General features: G+C 35.8%; 1 long non-coding RNA gene across 1 annotated transcript in view; it reads right to left on the minus strand.

The window, feature by feature from the left end:
- Nucleotides 1-14,631: 14,631 nt before the first annotated feature.
- The window catches only part of LOC111932570 (uncharacterized), a 46,166-nt gene continuing 41,086 nt past the window's right edge, over nucleotides 14,632-19,711 (minus strand). Inside the window, exon 6 of the long non-coding RNA XR_015284561.1 lies at nucleotides 14,632-15,022. This is a non-coding gene — a long non-coding RNA (uncharacterized LOC111932570). The remainder of the gene's footprint in view (nucleotides 15,023-19,711) is intronic.

Consider the following 19,711-nt stretch of genomic DNA (forward strand, 5'->3'; position numbering starts at 1 on the left):
TTACATCAAACCCTGCCCAAGGCAGGGAGCTTGAAAGGTTCCTTCCAACCTAAGTCATTCTATGATTCTTTGAAATACATTATTAATCATCTTGCTGCTTCTTTTCTGTGAGTTTGGGGGTTTTGTTTAATTGGGTTTGGGTTTTCTTTTTTTTCCTGGTCAAGATACATTAGTAAGTACCAATACCTTATCCAGTGTTTTGTCAAAAGTTGTCTGAGGATATAATTTTTGAAAAGGGAATCACAGAAGCAATATGTGGGAGACTACATTGCACAGCTTGTTTTTTTTATTGCCCTTGAAGAATACCAACACAGATCATAATCCCTTAAATAAACTTAAAATACACTCATATATTCCATATGTTTTCAGTCTGTACTGTGAATATTTCCCTAAGGTACCATAAATATCAGCCATGATTCACTGACATTAAAAAGGTGTAGTACTCTCTGTGACTACCCAGTAAGTCTGTCAAGAGCCCAAGAATTCTGATTATTCTTCATTCATAAATATGATAATATAAACTATATGAAGTGCCTCAAGTAATAGTTTACTCTTTTTTGAGAATTTGTTAATAATTCATATTAATTAATTATTAATAATTCATTGTATTATATTACAATCTGAGATGTTTTCTGCTTACTAATTCAAACAAAAGTGTTACAGAAATACAGATTCTAGTAAGGTCACATATCACCACCACCAAAATTTCTCTGTGGAATCACATGCAAGATGGAATGGTGTTTGCAAGTTGAGCGATAACAGTGGGTTTACTATAGAAAGTACATTAGAATAAATTGTTAATAAATTGATTATAAATAATAAATTGATTATTTAGTACTAAACAAGCAATATGACTTGTCAATCCAATGTAATTCAGTTCTTCACAATTTAAGCCTGATATTTAGCTGTCTACTTGACATCTTGTCTTTCTCAAACAGAAGCTATATTATAATCACACATGGAAATAGCTAATGGCAAAGGCTGAAAAAAGCAAATAATATCTCTGATGTTGATGATACTGTCTTAAAGGAATTCCCTCTGGATTTTTTTACTTGGGGAAGGACATAAAGTTAGCTGAGGCATTTATTTAGTTAGATAAGAAATTTTGTTAAGAAAGGAAATTGCAGTGAGGGGGATGGGATCTAAAGGCAATGCTAGTCAACAGTAAAATTAGACATGATGTTACTCACGTTCTTCTTCAGCTTTTCATAATAAAATAATCTTTCGTTTCTCCTGGAATAATCTTGGCTTCTAGATTCAAAGAGTAGCAATCAGAAAAATCCCTTATTTTCAGCAATCATGAAAAGCTTGCGTTATTTCCAGCAAGACACAAGTAACTGCTTTGGTGCTCGATTTTCTGTGTTGTGACACTGAAAACTGTTTTATCCCATTCTGGAAGCCATAGGTGCAAAAGCTTGTCATGTCACAAGCCTGCTTACAGATAGTTCAATTGTCAACATTTGCAGCAGAAGAGTACACACAATCAGCAACAAATCCCATTTCATTCGCATTAGCACCTATATCCAGAAGCATCATAAAATTTTTCTGCATGGAGTATTAAGAAACCACAGATTCTAAAAGTCTGTAATGGGAAAGGACTACATTATCTACAACTTTCTTTGAAAGCCTGCTCCATACTCATGAAAAAAAAAATAAAATTACAGATTGACTGTCTCCTCCTGAACATTTGACTTCAGATTGGACTTTCAGAGGAATTTCTCTGTGTTTATTTTCTGTAGAAAGTGTTTGTCCATGGTTATTAATTTTGTGTGAGATCTGTTCCTGCAGTGCAGAAGAATGAAGATCTACTCATGGCAGATAGCATATCTTGGGATCTCTAATTCCATAGGGCCCCTATAATTCCTTGGAAATCCTAGAAAGGTATGTATAAACTGTGTAAGGATTATTTTCAGTTACAATAACACTCTTCTGAATAAAAATGTATATATTAGGGTTTTTCTTCTTTTTTTTTTTTTTTCATGACTCTACCTGGAGATCCTAACCCCTTATACTCACTCAAGTTAACACTAAGACCAACAGAATTTTTGCCTGAATAAGAAATGTAAATTTTGGAGAGAAGATAGTATTCTTAAGTAAGAGAACAGCTTCCTTGTGCTGAACTGTGAACCATGCAACAGATTTGCTGAATAGAACACATATTGCCTGCAGCTGAAGAGCTGATTATGTCTGATTATAAAGCAGATAATATTCATCTGAGGATAACTTCAGATTTTAGAGATCAAAATGTCATTAGGGGTTAAATGTGGGGGTTAAAATACAATAAATTAAGTATCCAAGCCAAGCAGAGGCTGGATTTTTATTCCAACTGCAATAATGCGACTGACTCGAAGCATCCAGTTTTTACACATTCTTAACCTGGTCTGGAAACACAGTATATATTTTTTGTCCTTCATAAAAAAGGAAAGGAAAAGTGTTGCTGTTAATGTAACAAATCACATGCATGTATAAATGGAAAAAAAAGGAAAATACCTGTGTTCTATCTTCCATGCTTTAATTAGTAATAGATTTGCAAGTGATTGGAAAGGAAAATTCATTATAAGTAAGAGAACTTGTTAAGAATATCTTTATTTTGTTTGCTTTTAAATTCACTCTGCATTCCTTGGAGCAGAACAGACTGGAAATGTATTACAACCTCACAGTTACATAAAGAGTTCCAATGCTTTAAAAACTGGCTGCCTATCCACAAGTGATCTTCTGTCTATTGCCTAGACACTGATATTAGTGTTCCTTTCTACTTTCCTATTGCTGAACTTTTCTTTCTCAAGGCTACCTGTGCTTTGGTTGTTACTACCACTGTTCATGATGACTGCAAGAGTCTCTTTTAAAGAAAGATATAAATGAGAAAATCTGCTGTTCTAACAGGATGCTCCTAGTCTCAGTCCATCAGGGCATAACTTTTATTGCATTTGATCCCTTGTATTTATCATTTCTCAAGGCATAGCAGAATATTTTGGCATAGAAAGATAGCTAAAATTATTATTGAAATCTGGATATTGCAAGCCTTAATATTTTCCTGACTAGTTTCCTACTGTCTATGTCTGTGCTATATGACTATGTTGACTGAAGGCTTTGCAGCTGAGCATGTAAGCCAGTTCCTTCTCTGAGTCTGTTTGCCTGTTTTAGGCACTAGACAGCACAGTACGATTTCTGAACTTGTTTTTTTCAGAATCACGTCACAGAAGTGTGAACCATATTTCTCAGTGATGCACTTCCTACAATCTCTCCCATTTTTGACTTTCTCTTTTATATTCAAGAATTCACACCTGCTCATGTCACTTTCTGAAATGTTGCACTGACACATCTAACATGCAAAGAGCTAATTTAGGCTGCCATTTTCTGTATATTATTCTGGATAATGAAGCAAAGGTGATCTCCGAAAAACACAGAGTAGCAGGATAATGTCCGACCTATGACTACAGGGTTGACCCTTTCAATACCTGATTATTTTTCATTTTATGGCGTTATTTCTTTTTTCAGAGAGGAAGCCTAAGCAGTCCACAAAAAATCTGTCTACAAATGTGTGCCTAAGCTACTGTAGGCCCATAGCTCAAAATACAGATAGATTGCCTGATAGACTACAGATGATGCTGGGATGATCCATATGTGTCTCACGCCATATGTCAGCTTCTCTTCTTAGTGTGTGCTAGGGCATGGATCTGTGAGACATTAAGTCCTCAGAAAACTTTTATCGGATTATGGTGTAATGGCCATGCTACCCTGCCTTCACAGATGAAAGAGGAAAAGATAAAACACAAGCTTTAAATTATTTTGTTTCTCCACCGACTACAAAGAAAGCTCAAGGATACCTAGACCAGATATGGTTATCTACAATCAATCAGGTGAAATCTATTCTGGATGCCTAAATTAGCAGCCCTGGCTTCATTGGCCACCTATAGAGACAGCTATGGCAAGGTATTTATTTCATATAGGACAATAAAAAGCAAATTCAGACCAGGGTGTTCTGTACCATTTAATTCTCCATTCACTTTGCAGAAAGACTCATAAACTTCAGTCTACATCTCGCAAATCCAAATTGGGTCATAAAGGCAGACTTGCCTTCTTCACCCTCCCAGAAAATCAGAGAGTAACAGCTAAGTTAATCTGACATTGATTTAGAACAACTTTTATGAGTATAAGGACTATAAAAATTCATGGACTATCCCCAATGCTAGATCAAACCTTCATTTGTTTATCCAAATCCTAAAAACATGCAGAGATCGAGATTCCTCAACTTGGGTGGGAAATCTGGTCTCATGTTGCACTGCAGTTGTAGTCAGTATGAGAGCTATTAATGATCTCAAACTGATTTACAGTATTTGAAAATGAGAGGTCTGAGGTATGAATTACTCACATAAATAGGGAAAAAAAAGTCATTAGGTCAGTTGAGGCAATAATAACTACATGGTATTTTTAGAACACCTCTGCTTTGATGAAACAAGGTGATAGTAATTATGCAGATAAAAAATATATTTATTTACAATATGCATGCTCCATAAAGCATTGAAATATACTTCAAATTCTAATGCTAGTGCAAGATATTATTCCATGTATTTCTATTCCATTTCCAAGTATTTGAACATTTGTTGTTGTTCTTGAGAAACTAATTACTCAGTTTAATAAGTCTCAACAACAGGACAGTTTCTGACCTTCAAATTATTTTTTCTTTTATTATTTAGGCCGTGCTTCTGAAGCTCTGTAGTTCATATTAATTGTATCTTTTGTTTCTCTTTCACAGATTTCTCATAATTTTGAATGCCACAAGAGGTCAAATTCCAGGTTGATAAGCCTGATTAAATTGATTACACTAGATTTTTCTTAACAGTAACTGGGAGTAAAATTTTTTCTATTGTTTCACGACAGGGGGAAATGTATTTATTTTTTAGTTTATTTTTTCAATAAAAGAGCATTTGGTATTTGGAAGAACCCATAAGCAAATAGCTAAATGCTTAGGCATTTTGCCTCTAACTTATACACTTAAACACATTTGTCTTGGGTGTACTAAAACCAAAAACCATTTCCCATGCATGCCATCGTAGGAAATAAAATGTAGAATAGTTTTATAGCTGTGTGGACTAAGGATGTATCGTAAGTCAGAAGCAGCAGCTGCTCGCTTTGCTAGCCAAACCATTTAAACAGCATTTGCTCATCAGTTTAATTGTTCTTAGCATGTTCCAAACACAGTGACAGAAAACAATAAGTGTATTGGCTGACAAAATCCTGGGTTTAGATCTAATCACAGTCTTCTGCCAAATTTAAATGTTTATATCAAGTTCTGGTTTTGGCTTTTCTACTCAAGAACAGAATACAGTTCACAGAATACAGTTCAAAACAAAATACTTACAAGGGTATTATTGAAATTGAGAAAGTTATATATATGGTTATCTTTCAAGGACTAAAGGGTTTTGTAGGTTTCTTTGACTTTCTAACTGCAAAGACTAATTTTTATTAAATGGTCATTTTTATAGAGATCAGTCTAGTGGAAATAGTAGAGTTTCATAACATCTTCTGTGTCCATTTTGGTTAATGATCCAAAAATGTTCTTAAGCATTAATGGCCCTCTCACTGTAGTCAACAACAAATAGACTCATCATGGATGTTAATTGTAATAAGATTCACTGAGTAAAGCTTCTGGGACTAAAGACTTCTCTCAAAAAGGGAGAACAAAGAATGAGGAAAGCCTCAGGTTTTGAGTGGAAATATTCCCTGTAGTTGGTGTGACTCCCATCTCTAATCACAAGCAAGCAGTAGTATACCAAGAAAAATATCAACAGCAGAAAAAAATGGAAAATAATCACATGATAAAGTGAAAGAGGATCACAAGATGTTAAGAGTCAAACCCCTGGCAGGACACATGCCCTGTTGTATAAAGCAGCTTTAAGGACCCTCACTACAGACATTTTTCCCTCTTCCATCTCCTGAGAGCATCAAAAAGTAACCTGAACGCAAAGAACAGCTTAAATTATTTGGGTTGTATTATCTGTTTAATTGGTCTCTTGCAAAAACTGTATGTAATGTTTATAATATTGAAAAATATTGTTTATTTTAAAATAAAAAACAGAATATAAGGCATATTTAATTATTATTTAAGACACCATGATCTTTGTGATTAGAACTTTGAACTGTTTTTTCGTCCTGAATTCTTAGTCTTGGTATTTACTGCTTTATGAAATTTTATATTCACTGAAGAGAGGTTACATGCAGCACAACTTCGAGCAAAGACATTTGCCTATCTTTTTTGTTAAGCCTCAAATGTAGTGATCAAGAAAGACCTGTGCATATCTCATCTGATCCCCAGTAAAATATATCATTTCAAACAGTAATTCCTAGTTTCAGTAGAGTTGCAATTGAACTGTGTCTTCTCTTTAGAAAAAGTCATAGCCCCTACAATTACATTTAGTAGTTGCCAAATACAAAAATATACTTTTTCACTTAAGAAAAAAAAAAAAAAAAAAGGGTGCAGATAGTTTATTTTAATTTATCAGCTTTGTCACTGAAAGAATTAAAATCAGGACTCTGAAATTTGGAAGCAATAGCTCTTTCGTTAAATCCCTTAGGAAATTATGAGAAACTTACTCCAATTTCACAGGAGTATACAATTTTTAAAATGCATGCAATACCCTCATTCTAGCTCTATTTCCCCAAGGCAACACATAAAGCAAAGCAGTAAAGTGCTCCTTCTGCAGACTAAGAGTACATGTAGCTGGAGAGCATAACAGTTCAAGGGAAATCTGTTTCTTAACAGTTTTGGAAATATAAAACCTAAATGCAATTTTTGTGTTGGCATCAAATTGTAGAGATAATTCTCAGCTAATAAACAAGAAGTAGAAAAACACAGCTGAAAATGCTGTGTGAATCATGCCTCCCTCACCAGTACAATTGCCCAACATTAGAGGTCCTACAAGAGATTCAGCTTATTAGGCATAAACACCTATTCATCTTCATTAAAGACATGTTGAGAGGAATTAAACTGCAGCTGAAGGTCATCATTCTGTTTATTTGTTTGTAAGCAGTTCTTAGATATTACCATCAACTTCTGCAGCTCAAGGAGTTGTCACGTTATCACAGAGAGTTCACGGACCAGTCCTTAGAACCTATGGTGTTAACAATTTGTCATAAATTGTGACTAAAAAATGCACTGCAGGCTAAGTATTCTATACATAACAGTGAGCAGATGCCAGTAAAAATGGGCTAAATAAAGATCTGAATGCACAAATACCTGCATTTACTCTGTTGAGTTGTACTTCAGTGGGAACATGGAGTAAGTACTTCTTCTCTATAAATAAAATGCTTTTGGAATCAGACTATTAGTTTTGTAGTTAATGGGCATTACTTCTAAAAGGCACCTAATAAAAGTAGCACTGCTCAGACATATGCCACTAAATTAGCTTAGTTAACTGGCTCACCCTCTTCAATTACATTGAAAGAAATCTATACTTCTAGAGAGAAAATATAGTTGCTGATTAAAATCCCATTCCACAAAGCATTGCAGCAAGTGATTAGTCTGAAACACCTGCTTAATTTCCACTGAAGTTAAGGAAACTTTTGTATGCATTCTAGGGCTTTCCTGCACAGCTGAGAAGTGATATAATCAAAATATGTACCATATACCAGATAAAAAAAACCATGTTATATATAAAAGGTCTGATTTACAAGACCTTTACTTACTCCTTCTTACATGTGCTTCAGTTTAGTAACAGAAGGCTGAAGGGGGAAAAAACTTAGTTACAGGTGTCCAGTACAAGAAAAATATAGATGTTTTTCTAAGATACAGTGTTGTTATAATGTATACTTTGTTAAAGTTCACAAACAGTCGTTATGCACTACAGTTATACACAAAACTTTGATTTTCACTCCCTTATACAGTGCTAAGACAGATTAAACATTCTTCACTGTCATTCCTGTCATTAATTTACTATTAATTTGTTCTGTAGGGGCCATTTTCTAAGATTAACAAGCAATATCAAAGTATTTTAAAAGTGGCTAAACTGTGACTGGTATTCCAGTCATTAGAAATCATTATCAAGAAAGAATTATAAAGAATCATCTATTTCAGGGCATAAATCCACATTCCATGGATGGATGGATGGATAGATAAAACCGCCAGAATACAATAAAGTTACCCACATATGTTCTGATCCACATGCAAATCTATATGAACTAAACTTTAATAAAAGTTTGGAAACCAATCACATAACTTCAATGTCAGTGACTTCAAAGAATGAGAGTCATCCTTTCCTCAGTAACTCTTATGTACTTTTCCTCTCTATTTTATTTTTCTTGTTTTGTGGCATGAGTTCCGGGTATGAGCAAAGATAATAGTTCTATGTACGTTTTCCCAGACCATGCAACTTTAATTAGAAGCTTTTAAGAGCTGCTATCAAGAAAAGGAAAAAGAAACTGACCATCTTAATGTACAGAGCATGAAGTCATTTAACATGAAATAGATAAGACATAGAGAAAAAATTTTAAGCTATTTCTGCTTCAGGCTTCTCAGTGGGGAGGGAATACAGAGCTAAAAAGTTAGGTGGCTTTATTTATAAACCCATTAAAATCACAAAAATAACTCTCCAAGTGTCTCATAAGCTATCTCATAAAATTATTACTCTGAAGATCTGGTTTAGTTTGCTTTCAATGAAGAGATTTTCATCTCATTGAAACCAGTGTAACATGACATAGTAGGAACCCACATCTTAATAAAATTGTGATTTTTGATACTTGAGTAATGTGTGAAAATATAGAAATATTAAATAGAATATCCCATACATAGGATACATAGAAAGATATATTTTCTTTATAAAATAAAGGGTCACAGACAACAACAGAATAAACTAAACACACATTAGGAAAGAGAAAATCCATAAAGAACATGTTTATTCCATGATCATGTCATCATCATATAAAAGCTGACTCTCTGGATTCTAGTGTTTCTCCAGAAGTATTTATGAGAACAGATTTAGGAAACTCAGTATTACACTGAATGGAGTACAACTCTTCATATGTATGCTATTATTTCCTAAGAAAACAGTAAGAAATAGCATAGAATTCATGAAGCCTTGCAAAAGAGAGACAAAAATAAAGCAGGTTGGTGTAAAAATAAGGCAAATCAGGGAATCTAGAAAAAAATCTAGGTAAATGTAATCTTTGAGGGAGTTGATTTTCACTGCTGCTTTGTTCAGAAGACATTTTAACCCTCTCCTCAGATTTAAGAGAAAAAAATCCTTTATCTTCCATCATATTTTCTGACTTGTGTGTTCTGAACCTACTGTTTTAGCTACTCCCTTTTAGAAGCTAGCTACCCTCTTAACTGGCCTTGAATAGAAACTAGAGGACAGATGTCTCTGTCCTATTTCTGTGTGCCCAACATCAAAAAATCATTATCAAATTTATCTCTTTTAAAGTATCATATCTTTCTCTCACTATCTTTCTACTGTCAGGCCTAGACATCCTGTCCTGGAAGCAGATTTAAGTGTGGTATTGAGTAAGCTAAATACAGATGGCAAATAACCTCCCTGCAATCATCTGGAATTCTATGAGTACGTTGAAACAAATGAGAAAGAGAGAGCAGGAAGCAAGTTCACAAATTGAGCCCCTGGCAGTCCACTTGCTGTATCTGTTTAGACTGCTCCAGTTAGCACACTCTACAACAATGCCTGAACAGAGGTCTGAAAGATTATTTTGGGCACTACCCCAAAAACCAGAACTGATCTGCACAATTTGGCTACTTTCACTCTAAATAGTCCATTACCTCCTGGGGCTTTTTCCCCCCAAGGATTTTGGCTTTTCTCTCATGTAACTTCCAGGGTTTATCATGCTGTGAAAACACTCCTCTGCCTGGCTGAAGTTCAGACACCAAATTGTTTCAGACACATTCAGCTGAAAAATCACAGAAACTGGTAACCATACAATAGAGCCAAGGAGTTACAGCATAAGGCCCAGGGGGTTGAGTGTGATGCAGCGTGGATGAAGCTGCTGTGCTTAGGATAGCCAGCCCTTGGCACAATAAGTGCCAAATGGTCTCCAACAGGTGCCTTTAGAGAGGAACAAACATAATCACCCCACAGTTTTCTTTAGTTACCAGTATAGTCATAGTCCATGTCTCCAGATAGAAATGCATTTTTAGTTTATGAAATCTATCGAATGAACCAGCAACAGATTTCTAAGAATTAATGGAAAAGTGAGCAGCTTTTAAGCTTTTTTTTTTTTTTAAGGCTGAAGACAATTAACAACCCAGAAACATGAAAAGCAGGAGATTCAGATGCCATTGCTATGCCAATTCCAGTAAGCTGAATGTGCCTGGGACAGTTCTGTGTCACAGATGCAAAGCAGTATGAAATGATCTTTGACCTGTTCCAGCATGTTTTACCTCACTAGACAGGATGGTGGCATGCAAACTGCTATCTCAGAAAGTTCTGTGGCATGTGTCAACCCATCATAGATGTTGAGAAAATTAGCACAGGACCAGTCTGAGTGGGTTATTGAGACCTGGGTTCCAAAGAGATCAAGAATCACCTCCTCCAAAGTCAAGAATGGTTCAAGAATGGTTCACCTCAGAGAGCAGAAGCTAAAGCTAGAGTGCACAAGGAGATGCTGACAAAACTAATGTGGAAATACAAGGAGAATACATACAAGGGAGGGAAGAAGGGACCTTGGAGAAAGGTAGTGACACTTTGGAAGCATGCCAGATTGCAGATAAGAAAGAAAAACCCACCTGGACTTTATCAGGCAAGGATTGTGAAGGGCAACAAAAAAGGCCTCTACGGATATATCAAAAACAAAAGAAAAAAAGTAGGTTAGGACATAGGGTGGTGAAAGATGTGGAAATAGATGAGGTAGTCAATGCTATCCTTATACCAGTCTTTAGTGTTATTCACCAGCCTTTGTGAGACTCAGCCCCCTGCAACGGAAAAAATCCTTGATGGAGTAGGATCAGACATGTGGCATGTTTGAAAAATCGGACATGAAAAAGTCCATTATTACAGAGGAAAGAAACATTATTACAAAGGAAATTTCTGCTCCTTTAAGAGCATTTAGTCAAGGACATTTTCACTGTAAACAAAAGGGATAAGAAAAGGAGGAAGACATAAACAACAACAAACAGGGACACACTCCTAAGTGAAAAATGACTGGGAAGACAGTGATAACAACTAAACCTAGTCAGTCATAATAATTGATGAGGACATGTGGGAGTGTTTGAATGTTTATTCCAGTAAGGTTAGCTCGTTGATGATCTTGCCAATTGGAAAACAAAGTGAAAATAAAGAAAGCAGAAACAAAATACACCAAACACAAATGTGGCAAAACATATATAGAGACAAGGAAAAGAAGCAAACCTCCCAGTCACACTAACTGATGACCTATCTGGAAATTACAGACCCTACTTCCAGAAAGATCAACCTGAATATTGCAACTGATAAGACTGTAAACCAGGGGAGACCCAGGCTGGACAGGTTGTGAGCATCAGCTGAGGCACATGTTGTGATATGTAGGGAAAAGAGGATCAGAAAGGAACTAAAGGGAGGTCAACAAAAAGTACTATGAAAGGTGCTGTGTGTGTGAAATGAGCCTTATGCTCAGTGTGTTCGGTTTTACTAAATCCTTTCTTTACAATCTCTCAGTGTAATCTGTGGTTTTCAAGGCTGATCTCATAACCTTCAAACTGAATGATATATGGATAGTGAGGTACACTGACAAACAGCTCTTGTGCTGCAACCAACAGATCACGATCATCACTGTGAAGTCCCCAAGAGGCAAGTACTGTATTCCAAGGGTTGACACTGATTCCAATAACACAGTGCACTCTCAGCAAATTTGCTGATCATATAAAACTGGGAGGGGTGTTTGGCAACCATAGGGTTGTACTGGAGAACAGGGTGGAAGAACTAATGCTGTTAAACAAAGGCAAAGCCAAAGTATGGAACCTGGGGATGAATAACCCTGCACCAACATCTGGTGACCAACTGCAAAGTAGCTCTGCAGAAATGGTCCTGGCAGTCAAGGTGGACGAACCGTCAATGACACAGTGGTGTACCTTGCAGTGAAGAAGGCCAACAGCATTCCAGGCTGCCTTAGGAGAAATTTTCTCAGCAGGTTGAGACAGGTAATGCATCCTCTCTGCTCAGCACTGATGAGATGAATCTGGAGTGCTATGACCAGTTCTAGAGTCCTTAGAACAAGAGAGATACAGAATTAATGGGACAAATTCAGCAAATAGACACAAAAAGGGGACACAAAGATTCTCTAATGGGCTGGAGTATCGGACATAGAAGACAGGCTGAGGGAGCTACGGTTGCTCAGTTTCAAAAAAGGCACATTCAAGAGGTTCTTATCAAAGTGTACAAACATCTGATGGGGGCAGGGGGTAAAGAAGACAGAGACTCTTCCTCAAGGTATGAAGTGATAAGAGAAGAGGAAATGGATACAAATTAAAAGACAAGCAATTCCACTTGAATATAACCTATTTTTGTTGTTTTTTCTGACAGTGGTCAAACACTGGAACACATTGCCCAGAGAAGTTGTGTGTCACAGTATATTGGGAACAGCGAGAAGCACAACACGGACTCTCTTGTGAGTTGAACAGGAGAGCAAGGTTTATCACCCCAAATCTTCTTTTATAGACAGATACGTGAAAGTACAGAAAAGTAAAACTCTTATTGGTTAGTGAACTAACACATCACCATCATTGGTCAGTGGGGTTCACCACACCTCGGCCTTCTCTTTCAAGAAAACAAGGAACAGACAAACAGCACCTACAAGGCTGTCTTCTATCTCTGAGGATTGTTTTAATTCCTCCTTATGATTTCCCAGGCCCCTTTCTCAGGTGAGTCTCACAAAGTTATGTGGCCTGCTTTTCCACAGGCACTGTGCTCCCTGCTTGCTGCTTGCATTTAGCATTCATAGTTGTGGAGTCTCCATAGGATGTTAAAAGTATGACTGGCCAAGTAACAAGCTTACTTGGGCTGGCCTTGCTCTGAGAAGGGGATAGGACTAGATGACCTCAAGAGGTGCCTTTCAAGCTCATCTGTTCCACAATTCTGTGACTCTTTGCAAACATTTCTTGAGTTACTAGAATGGATAAAGCCAATATGACTGACTATTCATAGCAGCAACATAAAAAGTCATTCCACTTTTCCAAATAGTTAAAAAACTAGACAGGTTTTTTTAAATATTAAATTACTCATTAATGAAGATTAATCACTCTGTTGTGATTTTTTGTGAATGAAACTGTTAATGGAAGAAGACAGTCATTACCAAAAATAATTAATTCAGCATGTGTAGTTCATTATTTCTTTTTTAATCTTAATCTAGCAAATAAGAAAGAAAACATGAAATCAACACCAAGTGATCCCATCCTAATAGTCTTTATATTTTACAGCTTTTCTTGCTTTTAAATTGGCTGCAGATTTCTCATATATATTTTTCAATATGTACTCTGAATCATTCTGAAAGTTATTCCTGTTCCACTTAGTTTATGCAAACAATACATAGCATGTTTTAAGAATAATAACTTATAGCCTTCTGCTCAGGAAATAGAATAAGAAAAAAGGAAAGGGAAAGAAAAAGGCGTTTATACTTTGAAGGGTAGAATATAGATTTAAATTGTTTGTGAAATGTTCTAAAAATCAGCTGAAAACTTTAGTTTCCAATATGGGCAATGATATTGAATTTAGTATCAAAGAGAAGATGAGAGTAGAAAATTAAAAGATTCACTTCTGAAATGACAGTAAAATCAAGCAACTTAATGCAGTCAGGGATGAAACATTGTCTCCTGAAGAAAACTGCAAATGAAATTGCAGTTGTAATGGCAACATTTTTCAATAAATGCATCAAGTTACAGATATTTCTAGGTAATCAAGGAACAGCAGACACAGCTCATAAAATGATGGACAGTTACTGGACAGTAACAAAGCAGGCCTTAAAGGTACGCAAAGCTTTAGAAGGTATTTGGAAGGGAAGAATAATTAGAGACATGAAGGAAAATGCTAAATGGGGTAGATGATACAAGGCATAGATTGTGAGCTATAAATCCTTCTTTGGCACATACTTTTCAAGTAGTGAAATGTAGTAGATGAAACATGTCTGGATTTCAGTGAAGCAGATGACATGTTGCCACAGGAGAAATTACTCATTGAACTTGAGAAGACAGCAATTCACAGGTAGAATTGAAAGTTGAAAAATTAGGGTTACTACAGCAAAAAAATAAATTTATTTAGTATTTTAATATTAATATAATATTAATATTATAGATAGTATATCTATAGTATCTATAGGGAGGGGAGGGGAGGGGAGGGGAGGGGAGGGGAGGGGAGGGGAGGGGAGGGGAGGGGAGGGGAGGGGAGGGGAGGGGAGGGGAGGGGAGGGGAGGGGAGGGGAGGGGAGGGGAGGGGAGGGGAAGAAACCAAAACAAGATAAAACTTTAGAAATGCATATTAAAGCGAGAAGAAAAAATCAACAGATGGGGGAAAAGCAGTGCAAACAAAAATGTCAAATACGATCTAAAAAGTGTTCATGTGAGGACAGATATGAAATAAGACACTCATTAACCTTTGTGTAAAATACCCCACACAGTTTTGTTCATCTGTGCTTAAGAAAGATTAGCTCAGATTTCATGTCTGTAAAAGAATTTTTATTAAGAAGACTTTGGGAATAGTAATACATCTTACTACTATATGATTAGAAGACAAAAGAGCATGGCTTGCTTATTACAGAAAAAATGAAGAAAAGGAGGTATTGCTCTGTAAGTCTGTTAGAGAAAATATCAGCTAAGGATTCATGTAGGATGTTCAGAAAGCCAAGAATACATTTATCTCAGTGTTGAAAAAATTGAAAAAAATCTCTCACATACTGGAATTGGAATTCAAAACCAGTTTTCAAATTAAAAGCAGACTTTCAGCTTCTTTTAAGCAATCATATAAACTCTGTGAACCGCATTGGATTAAATGGTTGCCTGTGAAGAACTCCACTGGATTCAAAAATGCTGGAGGTAACTTCGAACTCTACGTTCCTGTAAGAGATAAAAGAAACTTTCAAGCTGAGCATCATAAGCCATTATATACCTGATAATATCATCAGCAGCTCTTTCTTCAGCCCTTTTCAACACCATCAAATCTTCACAGACTAGAAGCAAGATTAAAACTTTCTAAATATCAGGTAAAGAATAAAGTGTTTACTGCACCAGTTTTACAGTCATGCACACTGACAGACTTTAAGGCCATGTCGACATCTTACACAATAAAGATAACTCTGCTAATTGTGTGGGTAGGAAGAAACAGTCTAATATGGACTTTCTGAACTGTAATTGGCTCAACTGGAAAAGGTAAAAAAAGCAGCTGGTATCCATCCATCAGAGAGGGTTTTTTTTGTTTTGTTTTTTGTTTTTTTGGTTTTTTGTTTTTTCTTAATTTGGAGCATGAAAATCTATTCATTGTTGTAGTGTCTTATGGACCATAACCATTTCCAGTAACAGAATCCACATAACTGAAATCTCCACTGTTGCTTGTGAAAGATTAATGTCAGTAAGCAAATTCTATACTTTTAAGTAGCTTAGCATCTTAGCTATTCACTAAGTGGAAGGCAGTGTGACTGCTATAAATTGAGGACAAATAAATTTGTAAACACTGGCTAGGACATATTCATCTAGCACTTTCTCAGATTGGGGCATCTCTTGGAATCCTTTGAAACTAGGGCATGGATTGTGAGAAGTCACTGAAACCCCACCTCTTTCTGTGATTAAAGGTAAAAAATAGACAGTGCAACTTTGGTGTCACCAGCTCAGTGGGAGGGGGTTTATACCTTTTAACTAGACACTCTTCAATTTTCAAGAAGGTTAGAAACTCCTGTGGCTGAGGTCATGAAGCAACTGCCTTCCATAACCACAATGACAATTATAACCACTAAATTTTGGAGAAAATTATGTTTCAAATTTTTAGTCAAATTTGACTACTGAAGGAAGATCCCTGTTAGCATTTTGAAGGAAAAGCTGACAAAAGAGCTTAAGGAATGTTCAAAGGATAGAGGGATATGTTTGAAGTCTGTTACTTTCACATTCTGTGTCATTTTACAATGATCATGCTGATTCTAAGAACAGGATTAATGAGAAGAGTTTTTAGAAGACTATATTCATAATAGCAACGTTTTATAGCCATTGCAGTACAGTTAATATTTTGAGTGACTGATTCTTATGAGAGATATCTGAAGCATATCAAATGAGTCATGACATACAACTGTCTCTCTGTAAATTTAGAGGGCACACTTTAAGTGCACAAACATAGCATCACAAAGTAATTTGGATTGGAAGGAGCTTGTGTGGGATATCTGTCTCAACACAGTTCAGATTGCTCAGTTTGAATGGAATTTGGAATATCTCCACTGGTGGAGACTCCATAACTGCTCTGGACAGCTATTTCCAGTGTTTGATTGTCCTCATGCTGAACACTGTTTTCCTAATACAGAATCAGAACTTCCCTCAGTAAATTGTACTTGGGTCTTTCGTCTATCACTGTGCACATCCCAAAAGAATCTGGCTATATATTCTTCACATCTTTCCATAAGGTAGTTGAAGGCAGCAGTAAGATATCCTCTGTCTTCCAGAATAAGCCCAGTCCTCACAGTCACTACCTCTGCACTATGCTCTCCAACTCCCAATCATCTTGGTGGCCTTTCATTGGATTTACTCCAATACATCAGTGTTTTTTCTTTAGGATGTTGAAGGTGTATGCAGAACAGACATATGGGAGAAGGTATCTACAGGGGCAGGCCTGTGTCTGAGTGTAAAATCCTAAGTATCAAAAACTGATACATGACCTAAATAAGCAAGTGAATTGCACCACAAAAGTTAAAAATAATTAATTTCTATGCTGGAAACTTGTTTCTCAAGAAGCTAGTTAATTTGATAATTTCCTGGGCTTTTAGTGGTATGCTTTTTCCAGATTACATTCTGCACACCATTTCACCAAGTCAGGCAAGTCTAACTTCTCAAAAGTCCACATTTCTTTTTTAACAATGTAGTCCATTGCTGTGGTCCATAAATCTTCTGTATGAAAGCCAAGCACAAAATATTCAAAGGAACACATTTCATTTGTTCACAGCATAAAGTATTCTTCATTCAACATAGTCTAATTAACTTCTCATCCAGATATCCAAATTCTCTAATATGAAAAGTCTGTCACTAGAAGAAAGGTCTAAGCTGATTTCCTAAGGAGGTTATTGACTTTTTCTTAAAGATAAGCTATCAGCTGGGTAGTAAAGTCCACTATCTTATAACCTGAATTGTTTCAGTGATGATATAGATTGTTTTCACTTAAAGTAATAAAAACAATAAAAAGAAACAAGAAACAGAAAAAAATGGAAGTGCACGAGTGAGATGCATCTTCAAGTAACACTTTTGCTCATAATTTAGTAATCTTAAGGCCAATACCAAGGTTTTTCACTCAGATAATACTGCCATGGACTTCAAATTCAAATTCAATTTCTTACTTAGATCTCTCTTCAATCTCTTTGAATACTCTCTGTTTGCTCATTCACAGTGTTGGCACAAGTAGCTCCACCAAATAAGTCCTTTGGATAAAAGACCTTGTAGCAATGCAGCATACCCTTCTTTAATAAATGGGGTTCTATAGAAGCTAAATGTGTTATAAAGAAAGTTTTTATATGTGATATAATCATAAATCAGGAATGTGCTTTACCGATTACTCTTGCATTTTGTAATCATGTTTGTTGCAAAGCTTTTTTCCAAACTTACAGACGTAGCTATATGGTTTTCTCTCTGGCAATTTAGAGAAATTCTGAACTGTAATTATTTTCCTTAATAAATGTGTTTTAACATATTGTTACAGATTCTAGAAGCATCTAACAAGATGTCCTGAAAAACAGTGCTGAAGCAGCTATTATGGTTATAAAAACTTTTGAGTCAATAGTGATTGAGTCCAAATTAAAGTAATAAAGTAATAAAACTCTGCATCTGAAAAGAATCTTATCTGATTCCTAAGGTATCTGCAAATGTATCAAATTTTAAGATATGGTTATTACAGTAATTTACACTTCTCTGGGCAAAAATGTGCTGGGAATTGATGAGACAGTCTACCACTATTTCTCTCTTCTTATTTAATTTTAAAAGTGTCAATGATTTTTAAGTTTTCCTTCTCTTTTGAATTGCTCTTCAGCAAAAACTGACCAAGGGCTAAAGGTAAAAGGTACTTAAATCAGGAAAGCAAATGAATCTGCTGTGTCTGTTAAATTTCTTTCCTCGTTCTCAATTATTTAACCAAAATGTGCAGTAAACAAAATCATGCATCTGGGGATAGGATTATCTGGTATAAAGTAAAAGAATGACAGGATTTGCAGACTTTCTAAATTAAATTGTGTGATTCATGGATTTTCTAAGGGTCTGAATTACTTTCAAATGAGGCAGACACTTTATGCTTTCTAATCCTTCTTAGGAAATAAACAAGAAAAATACGCTGATGTAACTTTTTCTAACATTACAGTCACACAAGTGCTTTTCAAAAACATGCACCAATCACTTTATTTCTTATTTTTTTAATTGCAGACTTTTAAATAGATTTGGGAGTTTTTGGTTTTGGGTTTTGTTTGGGTTGGTTTTTTTTTCACTCAGTCAAAAATTTCTGAAAGGATTTAAAATAACCTCCCTTCTTCTGTCTGGTACTAGACCTTGAAGACTACTTGGAACAATCCTCAGCTATTCATACTTAAGGGTTCTCAGACACAAAAATAAATGTCATTATTTGAGTGCTTATTTGGTGAGGATGATCTTACAGGAACGGGAAGGAGGCACTGAAGTTAATCCTTATGATTTTATTAATTGAAATATTATTTATTTATAGGAGATTAATTTATTTTTATTTCTTAACTTTTGTTTTAATATATGAGAAATGAACCTTAACTGCAAAACTGTGCACAAACAGGCTTGAAGTATTTAATTTGAAGCATGGATATTTTTCAAGTATGGGAATTTTTCAAGAGTAAAGGAGACAGGGAGGTTGTATGGTTGTGTGAGCAAAATCCTGTCCCTTACATTCAGTCTGTACCTGTGAATGCTGTGAGACCAGCAGCCAGGCTCTAAAAGACTGGTGCTCTAGTCACACAATCACATCAGTCAGATCAGCTCAGAACTGAGTTATATTAACAAGGATACTTTCCTGTGTTTTCTTTCACCTATTGTCAAAATGTCCTTCCAGCAGAGTAAAGCACTGTCAGGATGATCTGAGGTGAAGAAAAACAGAAATAGAATGTTTGCATTCTAACTCTGAGAAAAGTAAATTGTTAGTAGCTGCAGGGAATTAGGTATTTTCTTTCCAAACAGCATATATTTTCTATTATACAAACATACAGTGGGAGTAGGGGGAGAAAAAACACTAAAATAAAACACAGTGTCTATTACAAGGAGTGGAAGAAAAAGGTAACACATAAGTGCACATGTTATATAAGATCAGAGTCACCATATAAGAACTCAGAATTTCTCTCTTTCCTCTTCCTTTTATTCCCAGTTTTTCCATCCCAGTACATCTATACACATCAGGGTCAGGGTCTTTCAAGTTTTTCATCAAACTCTACACAACTTGATCAGAGACAGGGTTTTATGTAAGATTTATATGGACAGAAAGATAGTGAACTAACATATGACAATAATCCAGACTGCTTCATTGTATTGACTATATAAAGCAGGGTATAATTG

Source organism: Cyanistes caeruleus, chromosome 3 (assembly GCF_971803275.1).
Source record: "Cyanistes caeruleus chromosome 3, bCyaCae1.hap1.1, whole genome shotgun sequence".
Taxonomy (NCBI): domain Eukaryota; kingdom Metazoa; phylum Chordata; class Aves; order Passeriformes; family Paridae; genus Cyanistes; species Cyanistes caeruleus.